This window comes from Zootoca vivipara, chromosome 13 (assembly GCF_963506605.1).
Source record: "Zootoca vivipara chromosome 13, rZooViv1.1, whole genome shotgun sequence".
Lineage (NCBI taxonomy): Eukaryota > Metazoa > Chordata > Lepidosauria > Squamata > Lacertidae > Zootoca > Zootoca vivipara.
This window is the reverse complement of record NC_083288.1, coordinates 39,455,173-39,469,517: the sequence shown is the minus strand read 5'-3', so window position 1 is coordinate 39,469,517 and position 14,345 is coordinate 39,455,173.

Below are 14,345 nucleotides of genomic sequence, written 5' to 3'. Positions count from 1 at the left end.
TAACCTCCTCACAAACAAATATGGATGAGTGCTCATTCAATACCCAAGTGTTGGCTGACCTGTCTGCAAACAAACCAGGATAAATGGCCGATAAGCAGATCTGGAAGCTAAGCTAGCCTCTTCACAATGGAAGACAAGTTGCTATGAATGTGAGCACAGCATTTCTGATTGTCCTGTTGCTATTTTGGTGAATTCAGTTGGTAAAGCTGTGCAATTAAAGTTGCTTTGCAACTCTTGCACAACAAGCGCACTCTCCCCATCAAAAATCTCATACTTTTTCTGATAAGTACCGGTAAAGCGGAATGCTTGTGATTAGGAGAGGGAAATGCAATGGAAAGAGGGGGACAGCATTTGCTTGATGCAACGTCCTGTAACTGCCCCACAGTCAAGTCAGAGTTGTTATAAGAATTCTAAGGTCCCAAATATAAAATGTTGCACAAGGCAAACACATAAGTATATAAACCACGTGTCTGAAATAGTACAGGAGAGCAATCCTGAAGCCATTTTGGCTCTTCCCAAATTGACCTCAAATATTTCTTTGCAAGGAGGAAGGAAATGGGAAAGCCTTCCTATTTTCTTTTGCTTACCTGTCTTATTTGTGCAGGAATAGGGTGAGCCTGTGACCTGGTTTCAGGAATTAAAGTATCTACCATCACAAAAGAATGGCCAGGCTTCCCAAGTAAAGCAATCAGTGACCATTAACAGATATCCTGGCAAACAGGATTTCTGCTGTAGACCGCGCCTTCTGTGATGTATGTATGTTTTTTTGGGGGGGGGGTCTTGAGCCACAGGGTGGGCAATTTCAAAAGTCTATATAAGGGCTTGTGCACCATTGTCCGGGGTCCCTCCTGCATGTGGTGAGTGAGGACCCTGTTGCAACAGTTTAATAAAGATCAGGCTTACTAGCTGCTTTGCTTCTCAATATTCTCTGGTTGGCCTCTTGTTATTTTCTCCTACCAATAGGGAACCCACTTAAGGACTCTATATGGGCTGTTGGATACCCCATTAGGGAAAAAGAACAGGTTTTTTCTATAACAGAGTGAATGCCAGATAAAGAGCCAAGATCCTCTAACCTCCCCACATATTTTGTGCAAACAAAACGCTCAATCAACAGGATATCTGAAAATGGCCTGGCTTAAGTGTGTGTGAGCGCAGCTTCAGCTGACCAGTGTTTTGACAGATCCAGATTCTATCCAATTACCTGCTGTATCTCCTGCCCACCAACAACTCCTGAGACCTTCCTTGCTACTGTTTCATGCTTATACAAGGGGATGAGGCAGGGGCCACGCAGAGCCCTGAGGCCCGACACTGGCGCCAAATCCTGCTCAGCCTCTTCTGGATTCTAAGATGTCACCAGGCCTGCTTTCAAGCAGATTTTGTGCTGTGCAAACATGTTTAGAACAAAGGAACCCCATCAAACTTGAGATTAGCCTGGCATGCCCAGTATCTGGTTGTGCTCTTCTCTGTTGGGACCCCACTATACCCAGTCACTTTCACAGGTCTGCCCTGAATCCCGGAAGACTAAACCAGAACAAGCCAATACAGAAACCAGAAAATTCTTTACTATGTACTTGCCACACCAGGCAATATTATCACAATTGTTTCTTGTCGAAGCACCTGTGTCGGGGTTTCATTTCAGTGGTAGGTACTCCAGGAGTCGCTTTTCTTAGCCTCCAACTCCCCATACGCCGACGGCTGTTCCCCAGGGACTTCGTCCGATGTGTTGCTTCCCATGACGGCTGCGTCTTGGCAGTCATCCAGGCAAAGATTTCTCTCCCTGTCCTCCTTCTCCTTTGCCCACCTCTGTAGCACTCCTTGTGGCCAGTTGACTTGATAATAGCACGGTTCGACTGGTGGGGCAGGAGAATTCAGACACTGACAGTGGACATCTGCTCTTACCTCTGCCAGTGCTCTCAGGGGACGGCGGAGCCTCATCAGGCCCTGTGGTTCTTGGCTAGTTTTGTCTGGCTCCTTCCCACGTCTCTGAGACAGCTCCCTGGTATCTGTGCCTCTGGAAGGGAGCTGATCAGAACGTAATGGTTGTTCAGAGTGGAAAGAGGCGGAATCCATGATGCAACGGGAGAGGAGGCAGCCTTTGTTATCAAGGTGTGCAATTGGTTATTGGGTATTCTTTTGTACAAGGATTGCGGCCACCACAACGGCTGAGGGCAACCTCTACACCTTGGCACTGGCTCACACAGCTGGTGGAAAACCGAGGAAAGATTCTGGGGGGGAAATTAGGAAAATTAGAACCAGGTTACCTAAACGATTTCCTTCTACTTAGGGTTGCCAAACTCAATAGAGGACAGGACTTCTGTGCCTTTAATTGCCCTGCTCTCTTTTGAGTCTGGAAACCTTAAAGAGAAACCAGCAGACCCTTTGTTTAATTTCCAAGCAAAGGGTCTGCTGGTTTCTCTTTAAGGTTTCCAGACTCAAAAGAGAGCGGGGCAATTAAAGGCACAGAAGTCCTGTCCTCTATTGAGTCTGGCAACCCTACTTCTACTCTATCAGGGATGGGGAACCTCAGGCCCTCCTGTCCCCAGGGTGCCCTCCCTCCTGAACCCCTCACTGACCCTCCACCACCCCTTCCTCAGTGGCTTTTGCTAGGCTGGAATTGTATCCTTCGACTCCAATGATCTCTCTCGCTTGCATGGATGAAGGGCTGTGCTTTTGCATGGACCTCTGGTTTTCATGTTGCTGGAATGCAGCTTACAGTCAGTGCCAGATTTACATATAAGCTAAACAAGCTATAGCTTAGGGCCCCACTCTCTTGGGGCCCCCCCAAAAAATGTAAAGGGAAAAAAACCTGGATGTACATTCCCAAAATATAAAATAAAATCTACATACAGCAAATGGCTTTAGATACCTATTAGGTCCATAAAATACCATATAGCATATATTAAACACAAAAAACGGTGACAATTTGTTGTTGACAAAGTACAGCTGGACATATAAAGGGCCCCATTACCTTCAGTAGCTTAGGGTCTCATCAAACCTAAATCCGGCCCTGCTCACAGTATACATGTGAAAATTGTATCCATTGAAGTACTTCCTTTTTGCTTCTCTGACACCACTCACTTGCTGCATCTGGCTCCTCCCATCATTGCTAAGTGCCCTAAGGGCATGGGTGAGATTCCCCACCCTTTCTCTATATGCATCCAGCAGATCCCAGAGATTGTCAGAGGAGGCCTTGCTGAAGGTGCCTGAGCTGTGGAAGGCCACCTGGTGGTAACATTCCCTCTGGAACGCTCTCCCACCTAGGACTGGGGAGGCACCGACTGTTGGGGCTGCCTGACTTTTACTAAAAACTGTATTGTTTGCCCAGGCTTTCCCAGATGAATAGCACTGATCCTACTGCCCAATACCATTTGTTGATATCTGTAACATTAGTGGTGCGTTTGTAATTGTTTAAATGTATTTTTGTAAGCTATTTATTTTTGCAAAAATGAGTATATAAGATGCCCCCTAATTTAAGAAAATATAAGACGCCACTCTAATTTAAGAAAATAGGGGGGGGAGATTGCCCCGTGTATAAGATGACCCCAGTTTTTCACATAATTTTAAAGTAAAAAAAACCTAGTCTTATACATGGAAAAGTACAGTATATTTGTCAAAACTGCATACAAAAAATGTGTTTATTAAGATAAATTCACACTAAAATGAGAGGATTTTCCCCCCAACATACAAATTTCAGCAGAAATGTGGAAAACTGAATTTCTGGTTATAAAAATGAGAAAAGGAGAGAACCACAACTGACATGGCTCACCTACCCCTGTGAGGGGTTAAGGAGAAGGAATGGTCTGCCAATTCTCACATAACAGGCCGAGAACACAGAGGGTATTGGTGCTGAGAGTTTTTGTAAAAGGTTAACATAATAAATTTTAAAACGCAATAAATAAATATTACACTGAGAGTAATTACAAAAGGGAAATAAATTACCACAGGAGTTGGATCAGAGGCATTTACTATTTTACCTGGAGTAACTGTTTCTTGGTGAGGAGTTAGTTAAGTTGAAGTACTGTAATGATATTTTCCTTCTTTCCCACAACAAAGTTCAAAATGGATCAAATTCTTCAATAATAATAATAATAATATTTATGCCCTGCCCATCTGGCTGGGTTTCCCCAGCCACTCTGTGCAGCTTCCAACAAAGATTAAAAATACATCAAAACATCAATCATTAAAAACTTCCCTAAACAAGGCTGCCTTCAGATGTCTTCTAAACGTCAGATACTTGTTTATTTCCTTGACATCTGATGGGAGGGCGTTCCACAGAGAAGGCCCTCTGCCTGGTTCCCTGTAACCTCACTTCTTGCAGTGAGGGAACCGCCAGAAGGCCCTCGGCGCTGGACCTCAGTGTCCAGGCAGAACGATGGGGTTGGAGGTGCTCCTTCAGGTATTCTGGACCGAGGCTGTTTAGGCCTTTAAAGGTCAACACCAACACTTAAAGAGATGCCATGGCTGAAAGGAGGTTGCGAGTGTAAGAAAGACGGGAAGCAAATGTGACCAGGGGAGTCTAATTCATGCCTTATCAGGAAACAGGACAGACAAAGCAATGGTTTTATGCATTCACTGTTTTCTGCCTTCCAGAACTGGGAACAAAATCATCATAATTTTACATCAGTCTTTCTTCCTTCGGCGCACTGGTCCCAAACTAAACTGGTTCCTACATGAACATAGGTACATACCTATGTTAAATGATTTGCAAGATCAAGATTCCTAGCATCCCAGGTTGCCTTCACATCCAGTTGTCTCCACATCCAGAAAACACCTGTGGTGGTTTTTAAAGCTTTTCTTACCAGATTGGAGGGTGGGGACAGTTGCTAGGACTTGGGACTCCTTTGTTGCCATGACAACTGAAAATCCCTTTGGTGGTTGCCAAGACAATGGAATTCCCATGGAGATGAAGGTTCCCTCCCCAGATCTGATCACCAGAGGCCAGGAAGCACTTAGAAATATCACAGGTAACCTTTGCCTGATGGCTAAGAATTTTCTAGTCACAATAGCTTTTTCACATTTTGCTCTGTTGCTAACTCCTTTTAAACTATTTCAACTTTTGTGTTGCTTTCTTTGCTGTTTGAAAGACACTTAAAAATGCTATTGCTGTTCCTTCATCTTTTCAGATAGATTCTTACTTTAAATTTTTAATATTTTTCATTACTTGATATTTTCATGTTACTGTGAGGTAAATTTGGTAATGAATGCTAAATGAATTACCCTGTCTGGCAAACCTTGGCTGCTATGAAGTCCTTCTCCTTTGAATTCTCCCAGTACATTTCCGAGCACAATTCAAAGTGCTGGTGCTGACCTTTAAAGCCCTAAACGGCCTCGGCCCAGTATACCTGAAGGTCGGAGATCGGCATAAAGCATTATCAAGGTGGCATTTCTTTCTTTCTTTTTAGTTTTTTATTTATTCTTCTCAAATTTCTACGTTTCATTAGTTTTACAATGGTTTTATACAATCCATTTAACATTTCAAAATTTGACTTCCTTCCCCCTCTTTCTGTGGTTCTTTACATTTATTTTTTCCTATCTTCTGCATATCCAAATTCATTTAATCTACTGTAAATATATATGCTCTTATAAAACTGCAGGGTATTACAATAATCCTGCTAATGTTTTAATCTATTTACAATATTATCTGTAAATATTCAATAAACCATTTCTATTCTTTTATAAAGAGTTTGTTACTGTATCTTGATTTCTTATTCTTCCGGTAAGTTTCACCATTTCTGCATATTCCATAAGTTTTTGTATCCAAGTAAAATAAAAAAAATTCCTTCAGTAGCACCTTAAAGACCAACTAAGTTTTTATTTTGGTATGAGCTTTCGTGTGCATGCACACTTCTTCTTTTGTATCCATTCTGTCAAGGTGGCATTTCAACACCACAAATCATTTAAACAGATGGTGGTTACAGGTGCCTGCAGGGTTAAAGGGTTAAAGAAATAATGGAACTTATTAACAGATGCAGCGAGGTTGATGCCTTTTGAGAAAATGTAGGGTATCTATCTGTTGTAACGGCTGTAACAGAATACTCACTACAGCAGGGGTGAGGCACTGTCTGGAGATGATGGGCACTGGACTTCAATATCTGGAGGCCACCAAGTTATCTACCCCACCTCTAAATCCCTGAATGATGTCTTTCTTTCTGTGTCAGGAAGATGTTGGGCATCACATGCTCTCCCAAACCCACATTCCCAGCATGTTTGCACTCTTGTCTCAGCAATGTCTAAATAATAATAATAATAATAATAATAATAATAATAATAATAATAATAATAATAATAATATATTATTTATACCCTGCCCATCTGGCTGGGTTTCCCCAGCCACTCTGGACGGCTTCCAACAGAAAAATAAAATACAATAATCTATTAAACATTAAAAGCCTCCCTAAACAGGGCTGCCTTCAGGTGTCTTCTATAACTCTAGCTTGGTCATGTCCAGCGCCTTTTTTTAATTGGGGTACGCAGGGGTACGCATACCCTTAAACATTTTGTGAAACTAACGGGAGAAGAAACTTTAAAATTAAATAAAAATTGTCAGTTCCATTGCTACCTCCGATGGCGGCCTCATTTCCTGTCACAGAGTGGCTGGGGAGACAGCCAGATGGGCAGGGTACAAATAAATTATTATTATTATTATTATTATTATTATCATCATCATCATCATCATCATCACAGTGTTTCCTGAGTCTCAGATGGAAGCGAGTGTTTAATATGTGAAGTAGGAGTTGGAATCTAGCACATTGATTGGTCAGTTCCGTTGTTACCACCTCTGACGGACACCAACAGCATGCAGAGGAATCGGGAAAATGTTAGTGCACACAACCTCATGGCAATGTGGAAGTTACTGTGAGCTGTCAGCTGTGTTATATGAGATAATGCATGTTCTCTGTACTTTTGTCCATTTACTGTATTTATTTTCCCCAATTTGAACTATAAAATGGTTATTTTCTTGCATCAGAATGAGAGTACCCCTAAACATTTTTTAAAGAAAAAAAGCACTGGTCATGTCCACAGAATATGATTTGGGAAGAGTCAAAATGGCTTCAGGATTGCTCTCCTGTACTATTTCAGACATGTGGTTTATATACTTATGTATGTGTTTGCACATTTATGAACGTTTATTTTATATTTGAGACTTCAGAATTCTTATAACAGGGGAAAACCTAAGGGCCAGACATATAGGCCTGGAGGACACTGGCAGCATGATTCGGTTCCCCAGGCCTAAGGTTCCCACCCTTGGCCAAGAGCCGTGCAAAATCTAAGCCTGGTCTTCGCCGAACTGTAAACTGCTAATACCTGTACTTTTTTCTCTCCACTCATTAGTAGCTGCTAACCCACCTCAGTCTGGCTTTGATGGCGGAAAGAGGCTACCAAAAACTTGCAAATCTCTCTCAGCAGCTGTTCGAGGATGATTTCCAGCACCTCTTCTATATATATATATACTAGCTGGCCCTGCTACGCGTTGCTGTGGCTTAGTCTGTGAAATGGGCCCTCAGAGTCTCCCTTCAGACCCTCCTGCAGGCCCTAAATGGGCCCTCAGTGTGTTGAGTGTTTTACAATCTAGGTTCATCATTGTTCCACAGAACTGTGTATTGCTTTAAAAGAAAGAAAAAGATGTACAGTACTGGCCAGTTATGCAGCTGTGGGACAGCACAGCAGCTGATGTCAAGTTGTACTGATTGGGGTGTGTCAGCAATCACATACAGCAGGCATCCCCAAACTTTGGCCCTCCAGATGTTTTGGACTACAATTCCCATCTTCCCTGACCACTGGTCCTGTTAGCTAGGGATCATGGGAGTTGTAGGCCAAAACATCTGGAGGGCCACAGTTTGGGGATGCCTGACATACAGTATGTCTGTATACCAGTAGGTCTGTATACCTTGCTCAGTATCCATCTCTCTCCCTCTGATGCTCTTATCCTCTGGTTGTTAAATTGAATTTTATTTAATTTTCATACTACAATGCATAACAATATAACATTTTTGTATATAGTTCCTGTAAAGGCTTACATAAAAAAAGCTTACAACAAAGTCCATTTTTCTCCCCTAATCCTTCCCCCTCCCTTCCCAGCCTCTTCCCTAGTCGGGCCTTCCTTCTTCAAATCTTTAGCCATGTACACAGTCTATTCATTTGTGCTTGTATATTCGGGTTGACTTCCCCCCTTTCTATCCAGTTCCCATCTATCCTCTACCATTATCTGTGCAAATATTTCTGATTGTACGTATTCAAAAACATAGTTGTTCCATTTTTCCATATTCCATTTAGTTTTTTTATTTCCATCCTAGAGCAATAACTGCCATTCCAGCTAGAATCATGATCTTACTTTTTTCTTTATATCCTCTGGTTGTTGAGTGGGTCATGTCTCTGTAATTATGTAACTACGATTAGTGTAACTTTTGTTGTTATTTTTCTTTAATTAAATCCACTCCTATTTATACTCTGCAAGTCTCCTCCAACCGCTTTTTGTTGCGCAATAGCTACTCTGCTTATATATACGCCAACACAGAGTCCCCTGTATGCCCCACTGTGGTTTAGTCTGTGAAATGGATCCTCAGAGTCCCCCTTCAGACTCCCCTGTAGGCCCCACTGGACTGTTTCGTGTCGGTGGGGAGATCTCCGCAGAGGGCGGGGATTGTGGATCAGGCGAGATATGAGCGGAGGGCACGGATTGTGGATTGGGTAGGATGGTGAAGGCTGAGACCTATGGGGGGATCTCTGAGGAGTGGGGGGATCTCTGGGGTAGGTACCTCCATGGCGGGAGGGGGTCCTTGGGGAGCGAGCTACTGTTTGGGTGGCCTGGTCCCTGGCAGAGGTCTGTTCTCCGGGGTGAGCTGTGTCCCGAGGTGGCTGTTACTTTGCCAGTGGGCGGGATTTAGGGTGTATGTTTGATTTTGTTTGGTGGGGTGGGTGGGGAGTGGGTGGGATTTTGGGTGTATGTTTGATTTTGTTTGGTGGGGTGGATGGGGAGTGGGCGGGATTTAGGGTGTATGTTGGATTTTGTTTGGTGGGGTGGATGGGGAGTGGGCGGGATTTTGGCAGTATGTTGGATGTTGTTTGTTGGATGTCCATTGGAGGGGGCAATTTTTTTGTGTACAAATCCAGGTTTCTACCTGCCCTAGGTGTGTGTATGGACAATGTAAGTGGATAGAGACACTCTCACATGCGCTCCCGATGTTGTGGGCAAATTGGAGGACGATTGGGTAAGCGGTTGTGGAGAAAGGTTTGTTGGAACATGTTGTGTATTGAGTCAAAGGATTTTATATCTGCATTACTATTGTCTGTATGTGCTTTAGGGTAAAGTAACTGCCTTTTGGTTCAGCTACTATTGGTTCATTTAAGCTGCTGTATTTGGATCCTCTATCTTATTGGTTCCCTCCAAAAGGCAGCACTGTGATTGCCTGATATTGTTCCCTCCAAAATGTATCCCTTTCTAGCTAGTCCCCTGTCCCTATAAATGTAGCTTTCCTGTCCTCAGAGTCAGTCTTGTCTTGTTGCCTTAAATAAAGAGCTGTTATCATGAAGATGTTGTCACTGAATGACTACTATTAAGAAACCCGCGACACAACAGAACAAACATGCACCCTCTCTCTCTCTCTCTCTCTCTCTCTCTCTCTATATATATATATATATATATATATATATGCATACAGTGGTACCTCGGTTTACAAACACAATTGGTTCCGGAAGTCTGTACTTATCCTGAAGCGTACCTAACCTGAAGCGAACTTTCCCATTGAAAGTAATGGAAAGTGGATTAATCTGTTCCAGACGTTCCGTGGAGTACTTAAACTGAAAATACTCAAACCGAGGCGTACTTAAACCGAGGTATGACTGTAAATGTAAAAAGGCATGTGGGTGTGTTTCCACATTTCACTGAAACCGCTTGACTGATAGCGTTCAAATTTGCACACAATGTCCCATGCTACCGTGAGATTAATCTTATAAAGTTTACTAAGACAGATGTCACACCTACGCCACGTAAAAAAACCAAAAACCCGTGTTCCAGAACTCACAAATCACCCGCAAGTGCATGCTCGGAGCAACAGGAGAGATTGCAACACAGCGCCCTCTAGTGACGGCTACACTGGTACTACACCTAGGAAACCTACCCTCTGCACAGGCTCTGCTTTCCAGACTAGGCCGCTTTATAGACTAGGCCAAGTGGAGGTAGGGGCTTGCCTGGGGTGGATGGGGGGCAGAATAGGGGACAGGGATAGGTAATTGGTCGGAACAGGGTGGGGGGAGACACAGGGATGCGCCTATGTAAACATAACACGCGAAAAACGGGGACTCTGAAGGTGAGGGGAGTCTGAATTGGGACTCTGAGGCTCCATTTAACAAACTGAGCCACCGCAATGCGTGGCAGAGCCAGCTAGTTTTCTAAAAAAATAGTTCTGAAAAGAAGTAATATGGAAGGACCTGGAAGAATCAGAGCCACATGTGCCAACCAATAGCTTTCAGCACCGAGCATGTGGGGTAGGTAGCTGTCCCCCCTTGCAGAACACAGCAGGAAATTCCTCCCAAATTTCATTGGACATGCTCAGTGCAGGGAGTCATGGCTTTTGCTCAGCCTTTCAAGAAACAGAAATCTTCCCTGTACTTGCCTGGTGCATTATTCTGCATGTTGAGTGATTATAATCAGAATAATAAAGCCTGTTAAGAGGTGGAACAAAATTTCATAGGTGGTTTGCCACCTTCAGGAGCAGAAACCCAGTGTCTGGAATAGAAGCATACAGTGAGTAATTGGCAAATCTTTCTCCTAACACTGCATTTCCTCGCTGGGAAGAAGCTTTCTGTTCATTTCTGCCTGACCAGGTCGTTAATTTCTTATTAATTACTGCACAATACGTGGGGCGGGGCGGGGGGGGGGGAGAGAAAGATCCTGCGTTTGTGGCAGATTTATTTCGTCTGCCTCATGCCATCGCCATGCAAGGCATAGCTGCCAAGTTATCCCTTTTTTACAGGGATTTTCCCTTATGCTGAATAGGCTTCCTCGCGAGAAAAGGGAAAACTTGGCAGCTATGATGCAAGGTGAAGAAGCCATGTTCTCTGTCTGAGCCACTGACCTAATTTCCACGATTACCATGCCAACGCCCGAAGGCCATTCAAAAGCCGACAGGCCGGGCCTCTAAACTAGATTGAACCGGTTTCAAGGACGCAGACCGAGAGAAAAGCGGCAGTTCAACGGGAGGAACCATTTCGCAGCAGTAGAAGGGGGGGGGGGTTGTGAGGCGGAAAGGAAGCAACCTTCGGGTCTGAATCCTTTGCGAGTATTATACTGTACAAGTTTTCTAATGTCAAAAGGGAGCGAAGAGAGATGATAGATTTTGCAACAGAGAAATCAGAGTTTTGATTAGTAAAGCTGCTGCTGATAATAAAAATTTAAAAAATTTAAAAAGATAATACAATATTTAGGGGGGGCGGCAGGAAGGCTCATACCTATGACACACTTAGTTGGTCTCTAAGGTGTTACTGGAATGAATTTTATTTATTTATTATTGTTTCAATAGCATAAATGTCATTGGTAATAATTTTTTAAAAAATCATAGAATTGTAGAGTTGGAAGGATCTCGTAGTCCAACCCCCTAATGCATCCATGACAGATATAGGTACCCCAACTCATAAACAGGTGTTTAGGAGGCCCAAAAGCTTGATAGATTTATGTGACCATACCCTAGTAAGATCATGCAAGCAATTCATGGCGCATGAGGCCGTCTGAGGCTTCTAGCCAGAATTTCTGCATTCTCTGTGCAGTGTCTGAGGCAAGATGCCTAGAGCCGGCCCCTCCATGAGGCAGACTGAGACAGCTGCCTTGGGTGGCAAATTCCAAGGGGTGGTGCCATAGATGCCCCCACCGCTGCCAGAGAAATGAGGAGAAGCAGTTATGACAGACCCTCCCAAGTGTCCCTATTTTCCAGGGACGTCCCTGACTTCGAGAAGCCGTCCTGACTTCTGATTAGATCCCGGAATGTCCTGCTTTTCCCTAGGATGTCCCTATTTTCGTTGGAGAAATGTTGGAGGGTATGGAGTTATCCGAGCCCTGAGCCGTCTGCAGGCAATCCTGTATAGGGAAGGTTTTTTTAAAAAAAAATGTTTAATGTTTTATTAAGTCATTATATATGTTGGAAGCTACCCAGAGTCGCTGGGGCAACCCAGTAAGATGTGTGGGGTATAAATAGTAAAATTATCTTAATGGAAGGAGACATCCCTATTTTCATCGGAGAAAAAGTTGGAGGATATGGTATGGCGGCAAGATCTCACAAGAGCCCGCAAAATCATGTGTGACCTCAGTTAGCAAGGCTTCAGCGGGGGCAGCAAATGGTGAGGGGTGTGATTGCTGGGAAGCACTTTCCTGTTTCACCTCCTGCGGCAAAACGGGATGGGCCACCCTTGGTCTCTGAATACCAGTTGCTATTGTGCTCTGGTCCTGCTTGTGGACTTTCCATGTGGGCATCTGGTTAGCCACTGCAAGACCAGTGAAACTAGGCAGGCCTTATAACAGGCTCTTCTTTTGCCAAGGACCAGCTGCCATAGCAGCAGTGGCCTCCAGCAAACAGGGACTGGATGTACCAAACTCAGCGGACACTCCCAGTGGACTCCCAGCAGGGAGGGACCTACTCTGGTCGCTTGACCTGGGTGAGCCTGAAGGAGGCCATCATCCAAGGACTCGGGTGAGTGCGGAGAAGGGGCTGTGATGCTTCATGCAGTGCAAGTCACAGTCACAGAAGGCAGGAGTGGCCAACAACTTGGTGGTTTTAAAAGAGGACTGGACAAATTTATGGAGGAGACATCTATTGATGTCTGCTAGCTATGATGGGTCTGCTCTGCCTCAGTCAGAGGCAGAGATGCTTCTGAATAATATCAGCTGCTGGAAATTGTAGGAGGGGAGTTGCTCTTGTGCTCTAATCCTGCTTGTCAGTTTTCCAAAAGAGGCATCTGGCTGCCCATGGTGCAAACAGGATGCTGGTCTTGATGGGCCTGATCCAGAAAGCTCTTCCTATGTTGTTAGGTTATTATGGGAGAGAATGGTGGCCTCACACCAGGAGACGGTGGTGGCAGGGAGCCATTGCATAATTTGTTCTCAAATCCATTTGAAATCTCTAGACTGAGCCTTCAACAAATGAAGTAATAAGACGGTGGTGCCTCCATGCATGCGCAGAATGTCTCTCCCACACCCTCCAAGTGACCACAATGAGCCACCACATATCTGAGATCTGGAGGAAAGGCTTTAAGGTCCATCTCAGCTGTGATTCCTGCAGTTGGACTCGAAGACCCTTGGAATCATTCAAATTCTGTGATTTTGTGAGTGAGAATGAAGTGAGGGATCCCACCAACTACGGTACCTGCTTTGGCTTGACAGTCTCTTTGTTTCTTGAAAGTGTGAAGTCATGAATGGTTCTGTCGCATTTTACAAATTCCATTTGCTTTGATCAGTTGTGCGAAACTTAGTTGGCAAGCCAAACTTTCTCAGATCCCCACCTGTGAAATATGAAGAGTAGCAATCACACTGTAAAAGAGTTGTAAAATAGCAATGGTGGTATTTTATTGTGATGAAATTGACTGCAAAGCCTTGCCCGTTGGAAGTACTGCATGTCTGTTGTAAAGACCCGTTAACTCCATAAATATAATCCTGATTGGCAAACGTGTTGGTCTGTTACAACAAAACAAAAGAAAGAGTCCTATGGCAGAATCTAACACAATTATAGTGAGGTAGGTAGCCCCTTTTTAAACTTAGTTGGTCTCTTAGTTGCTACTGGACAATTTTTTTATTTTAAAATTATAGTGGGTGACACAAGGCTTTGTAGAATAGAGTCCTCATCACCAGATCTAAGTGTGGGATCTAGTTCCTGAAAGGATTATTATTACAGTAAATCTCTAAGGCGTTACAACACTCTTCCCCCAGACGGCTCAATAAAATGCATTTATTCTATCCTGAACCCCCCTCTCCTCCCCCCTCGTTTATTAATTTGGTTGCTTCCAGGTTCCCTCCGTAATCTCACGCCCACGCTGCGGTCTGGACTGTACCATTCTCGGGCAGCAGGGGAGGCCAGTGGCACACATAAGCAGGGACCCCAACTACATTCCTTTGGAAGTCCGTTTCATTGCAACCGCCGTCCCTTAATTCCTAAACAGGCGGGCTCACACATATCCTAAATGTAAAAGAGACACCTCGGTAGTCGAAGGCATGGTTACGACGAGAAGCGTAGGAGTCCTGCATTTTATATATATCTCTACAAAAGAAACGCCTGTTCTCATTTCTCTCTCTCCCCTCTCTTGCGATGTGACATGGTGCAGCCCAGAGGAAACGGGAGGGGGAGGGTATATTTGGGGCAAAG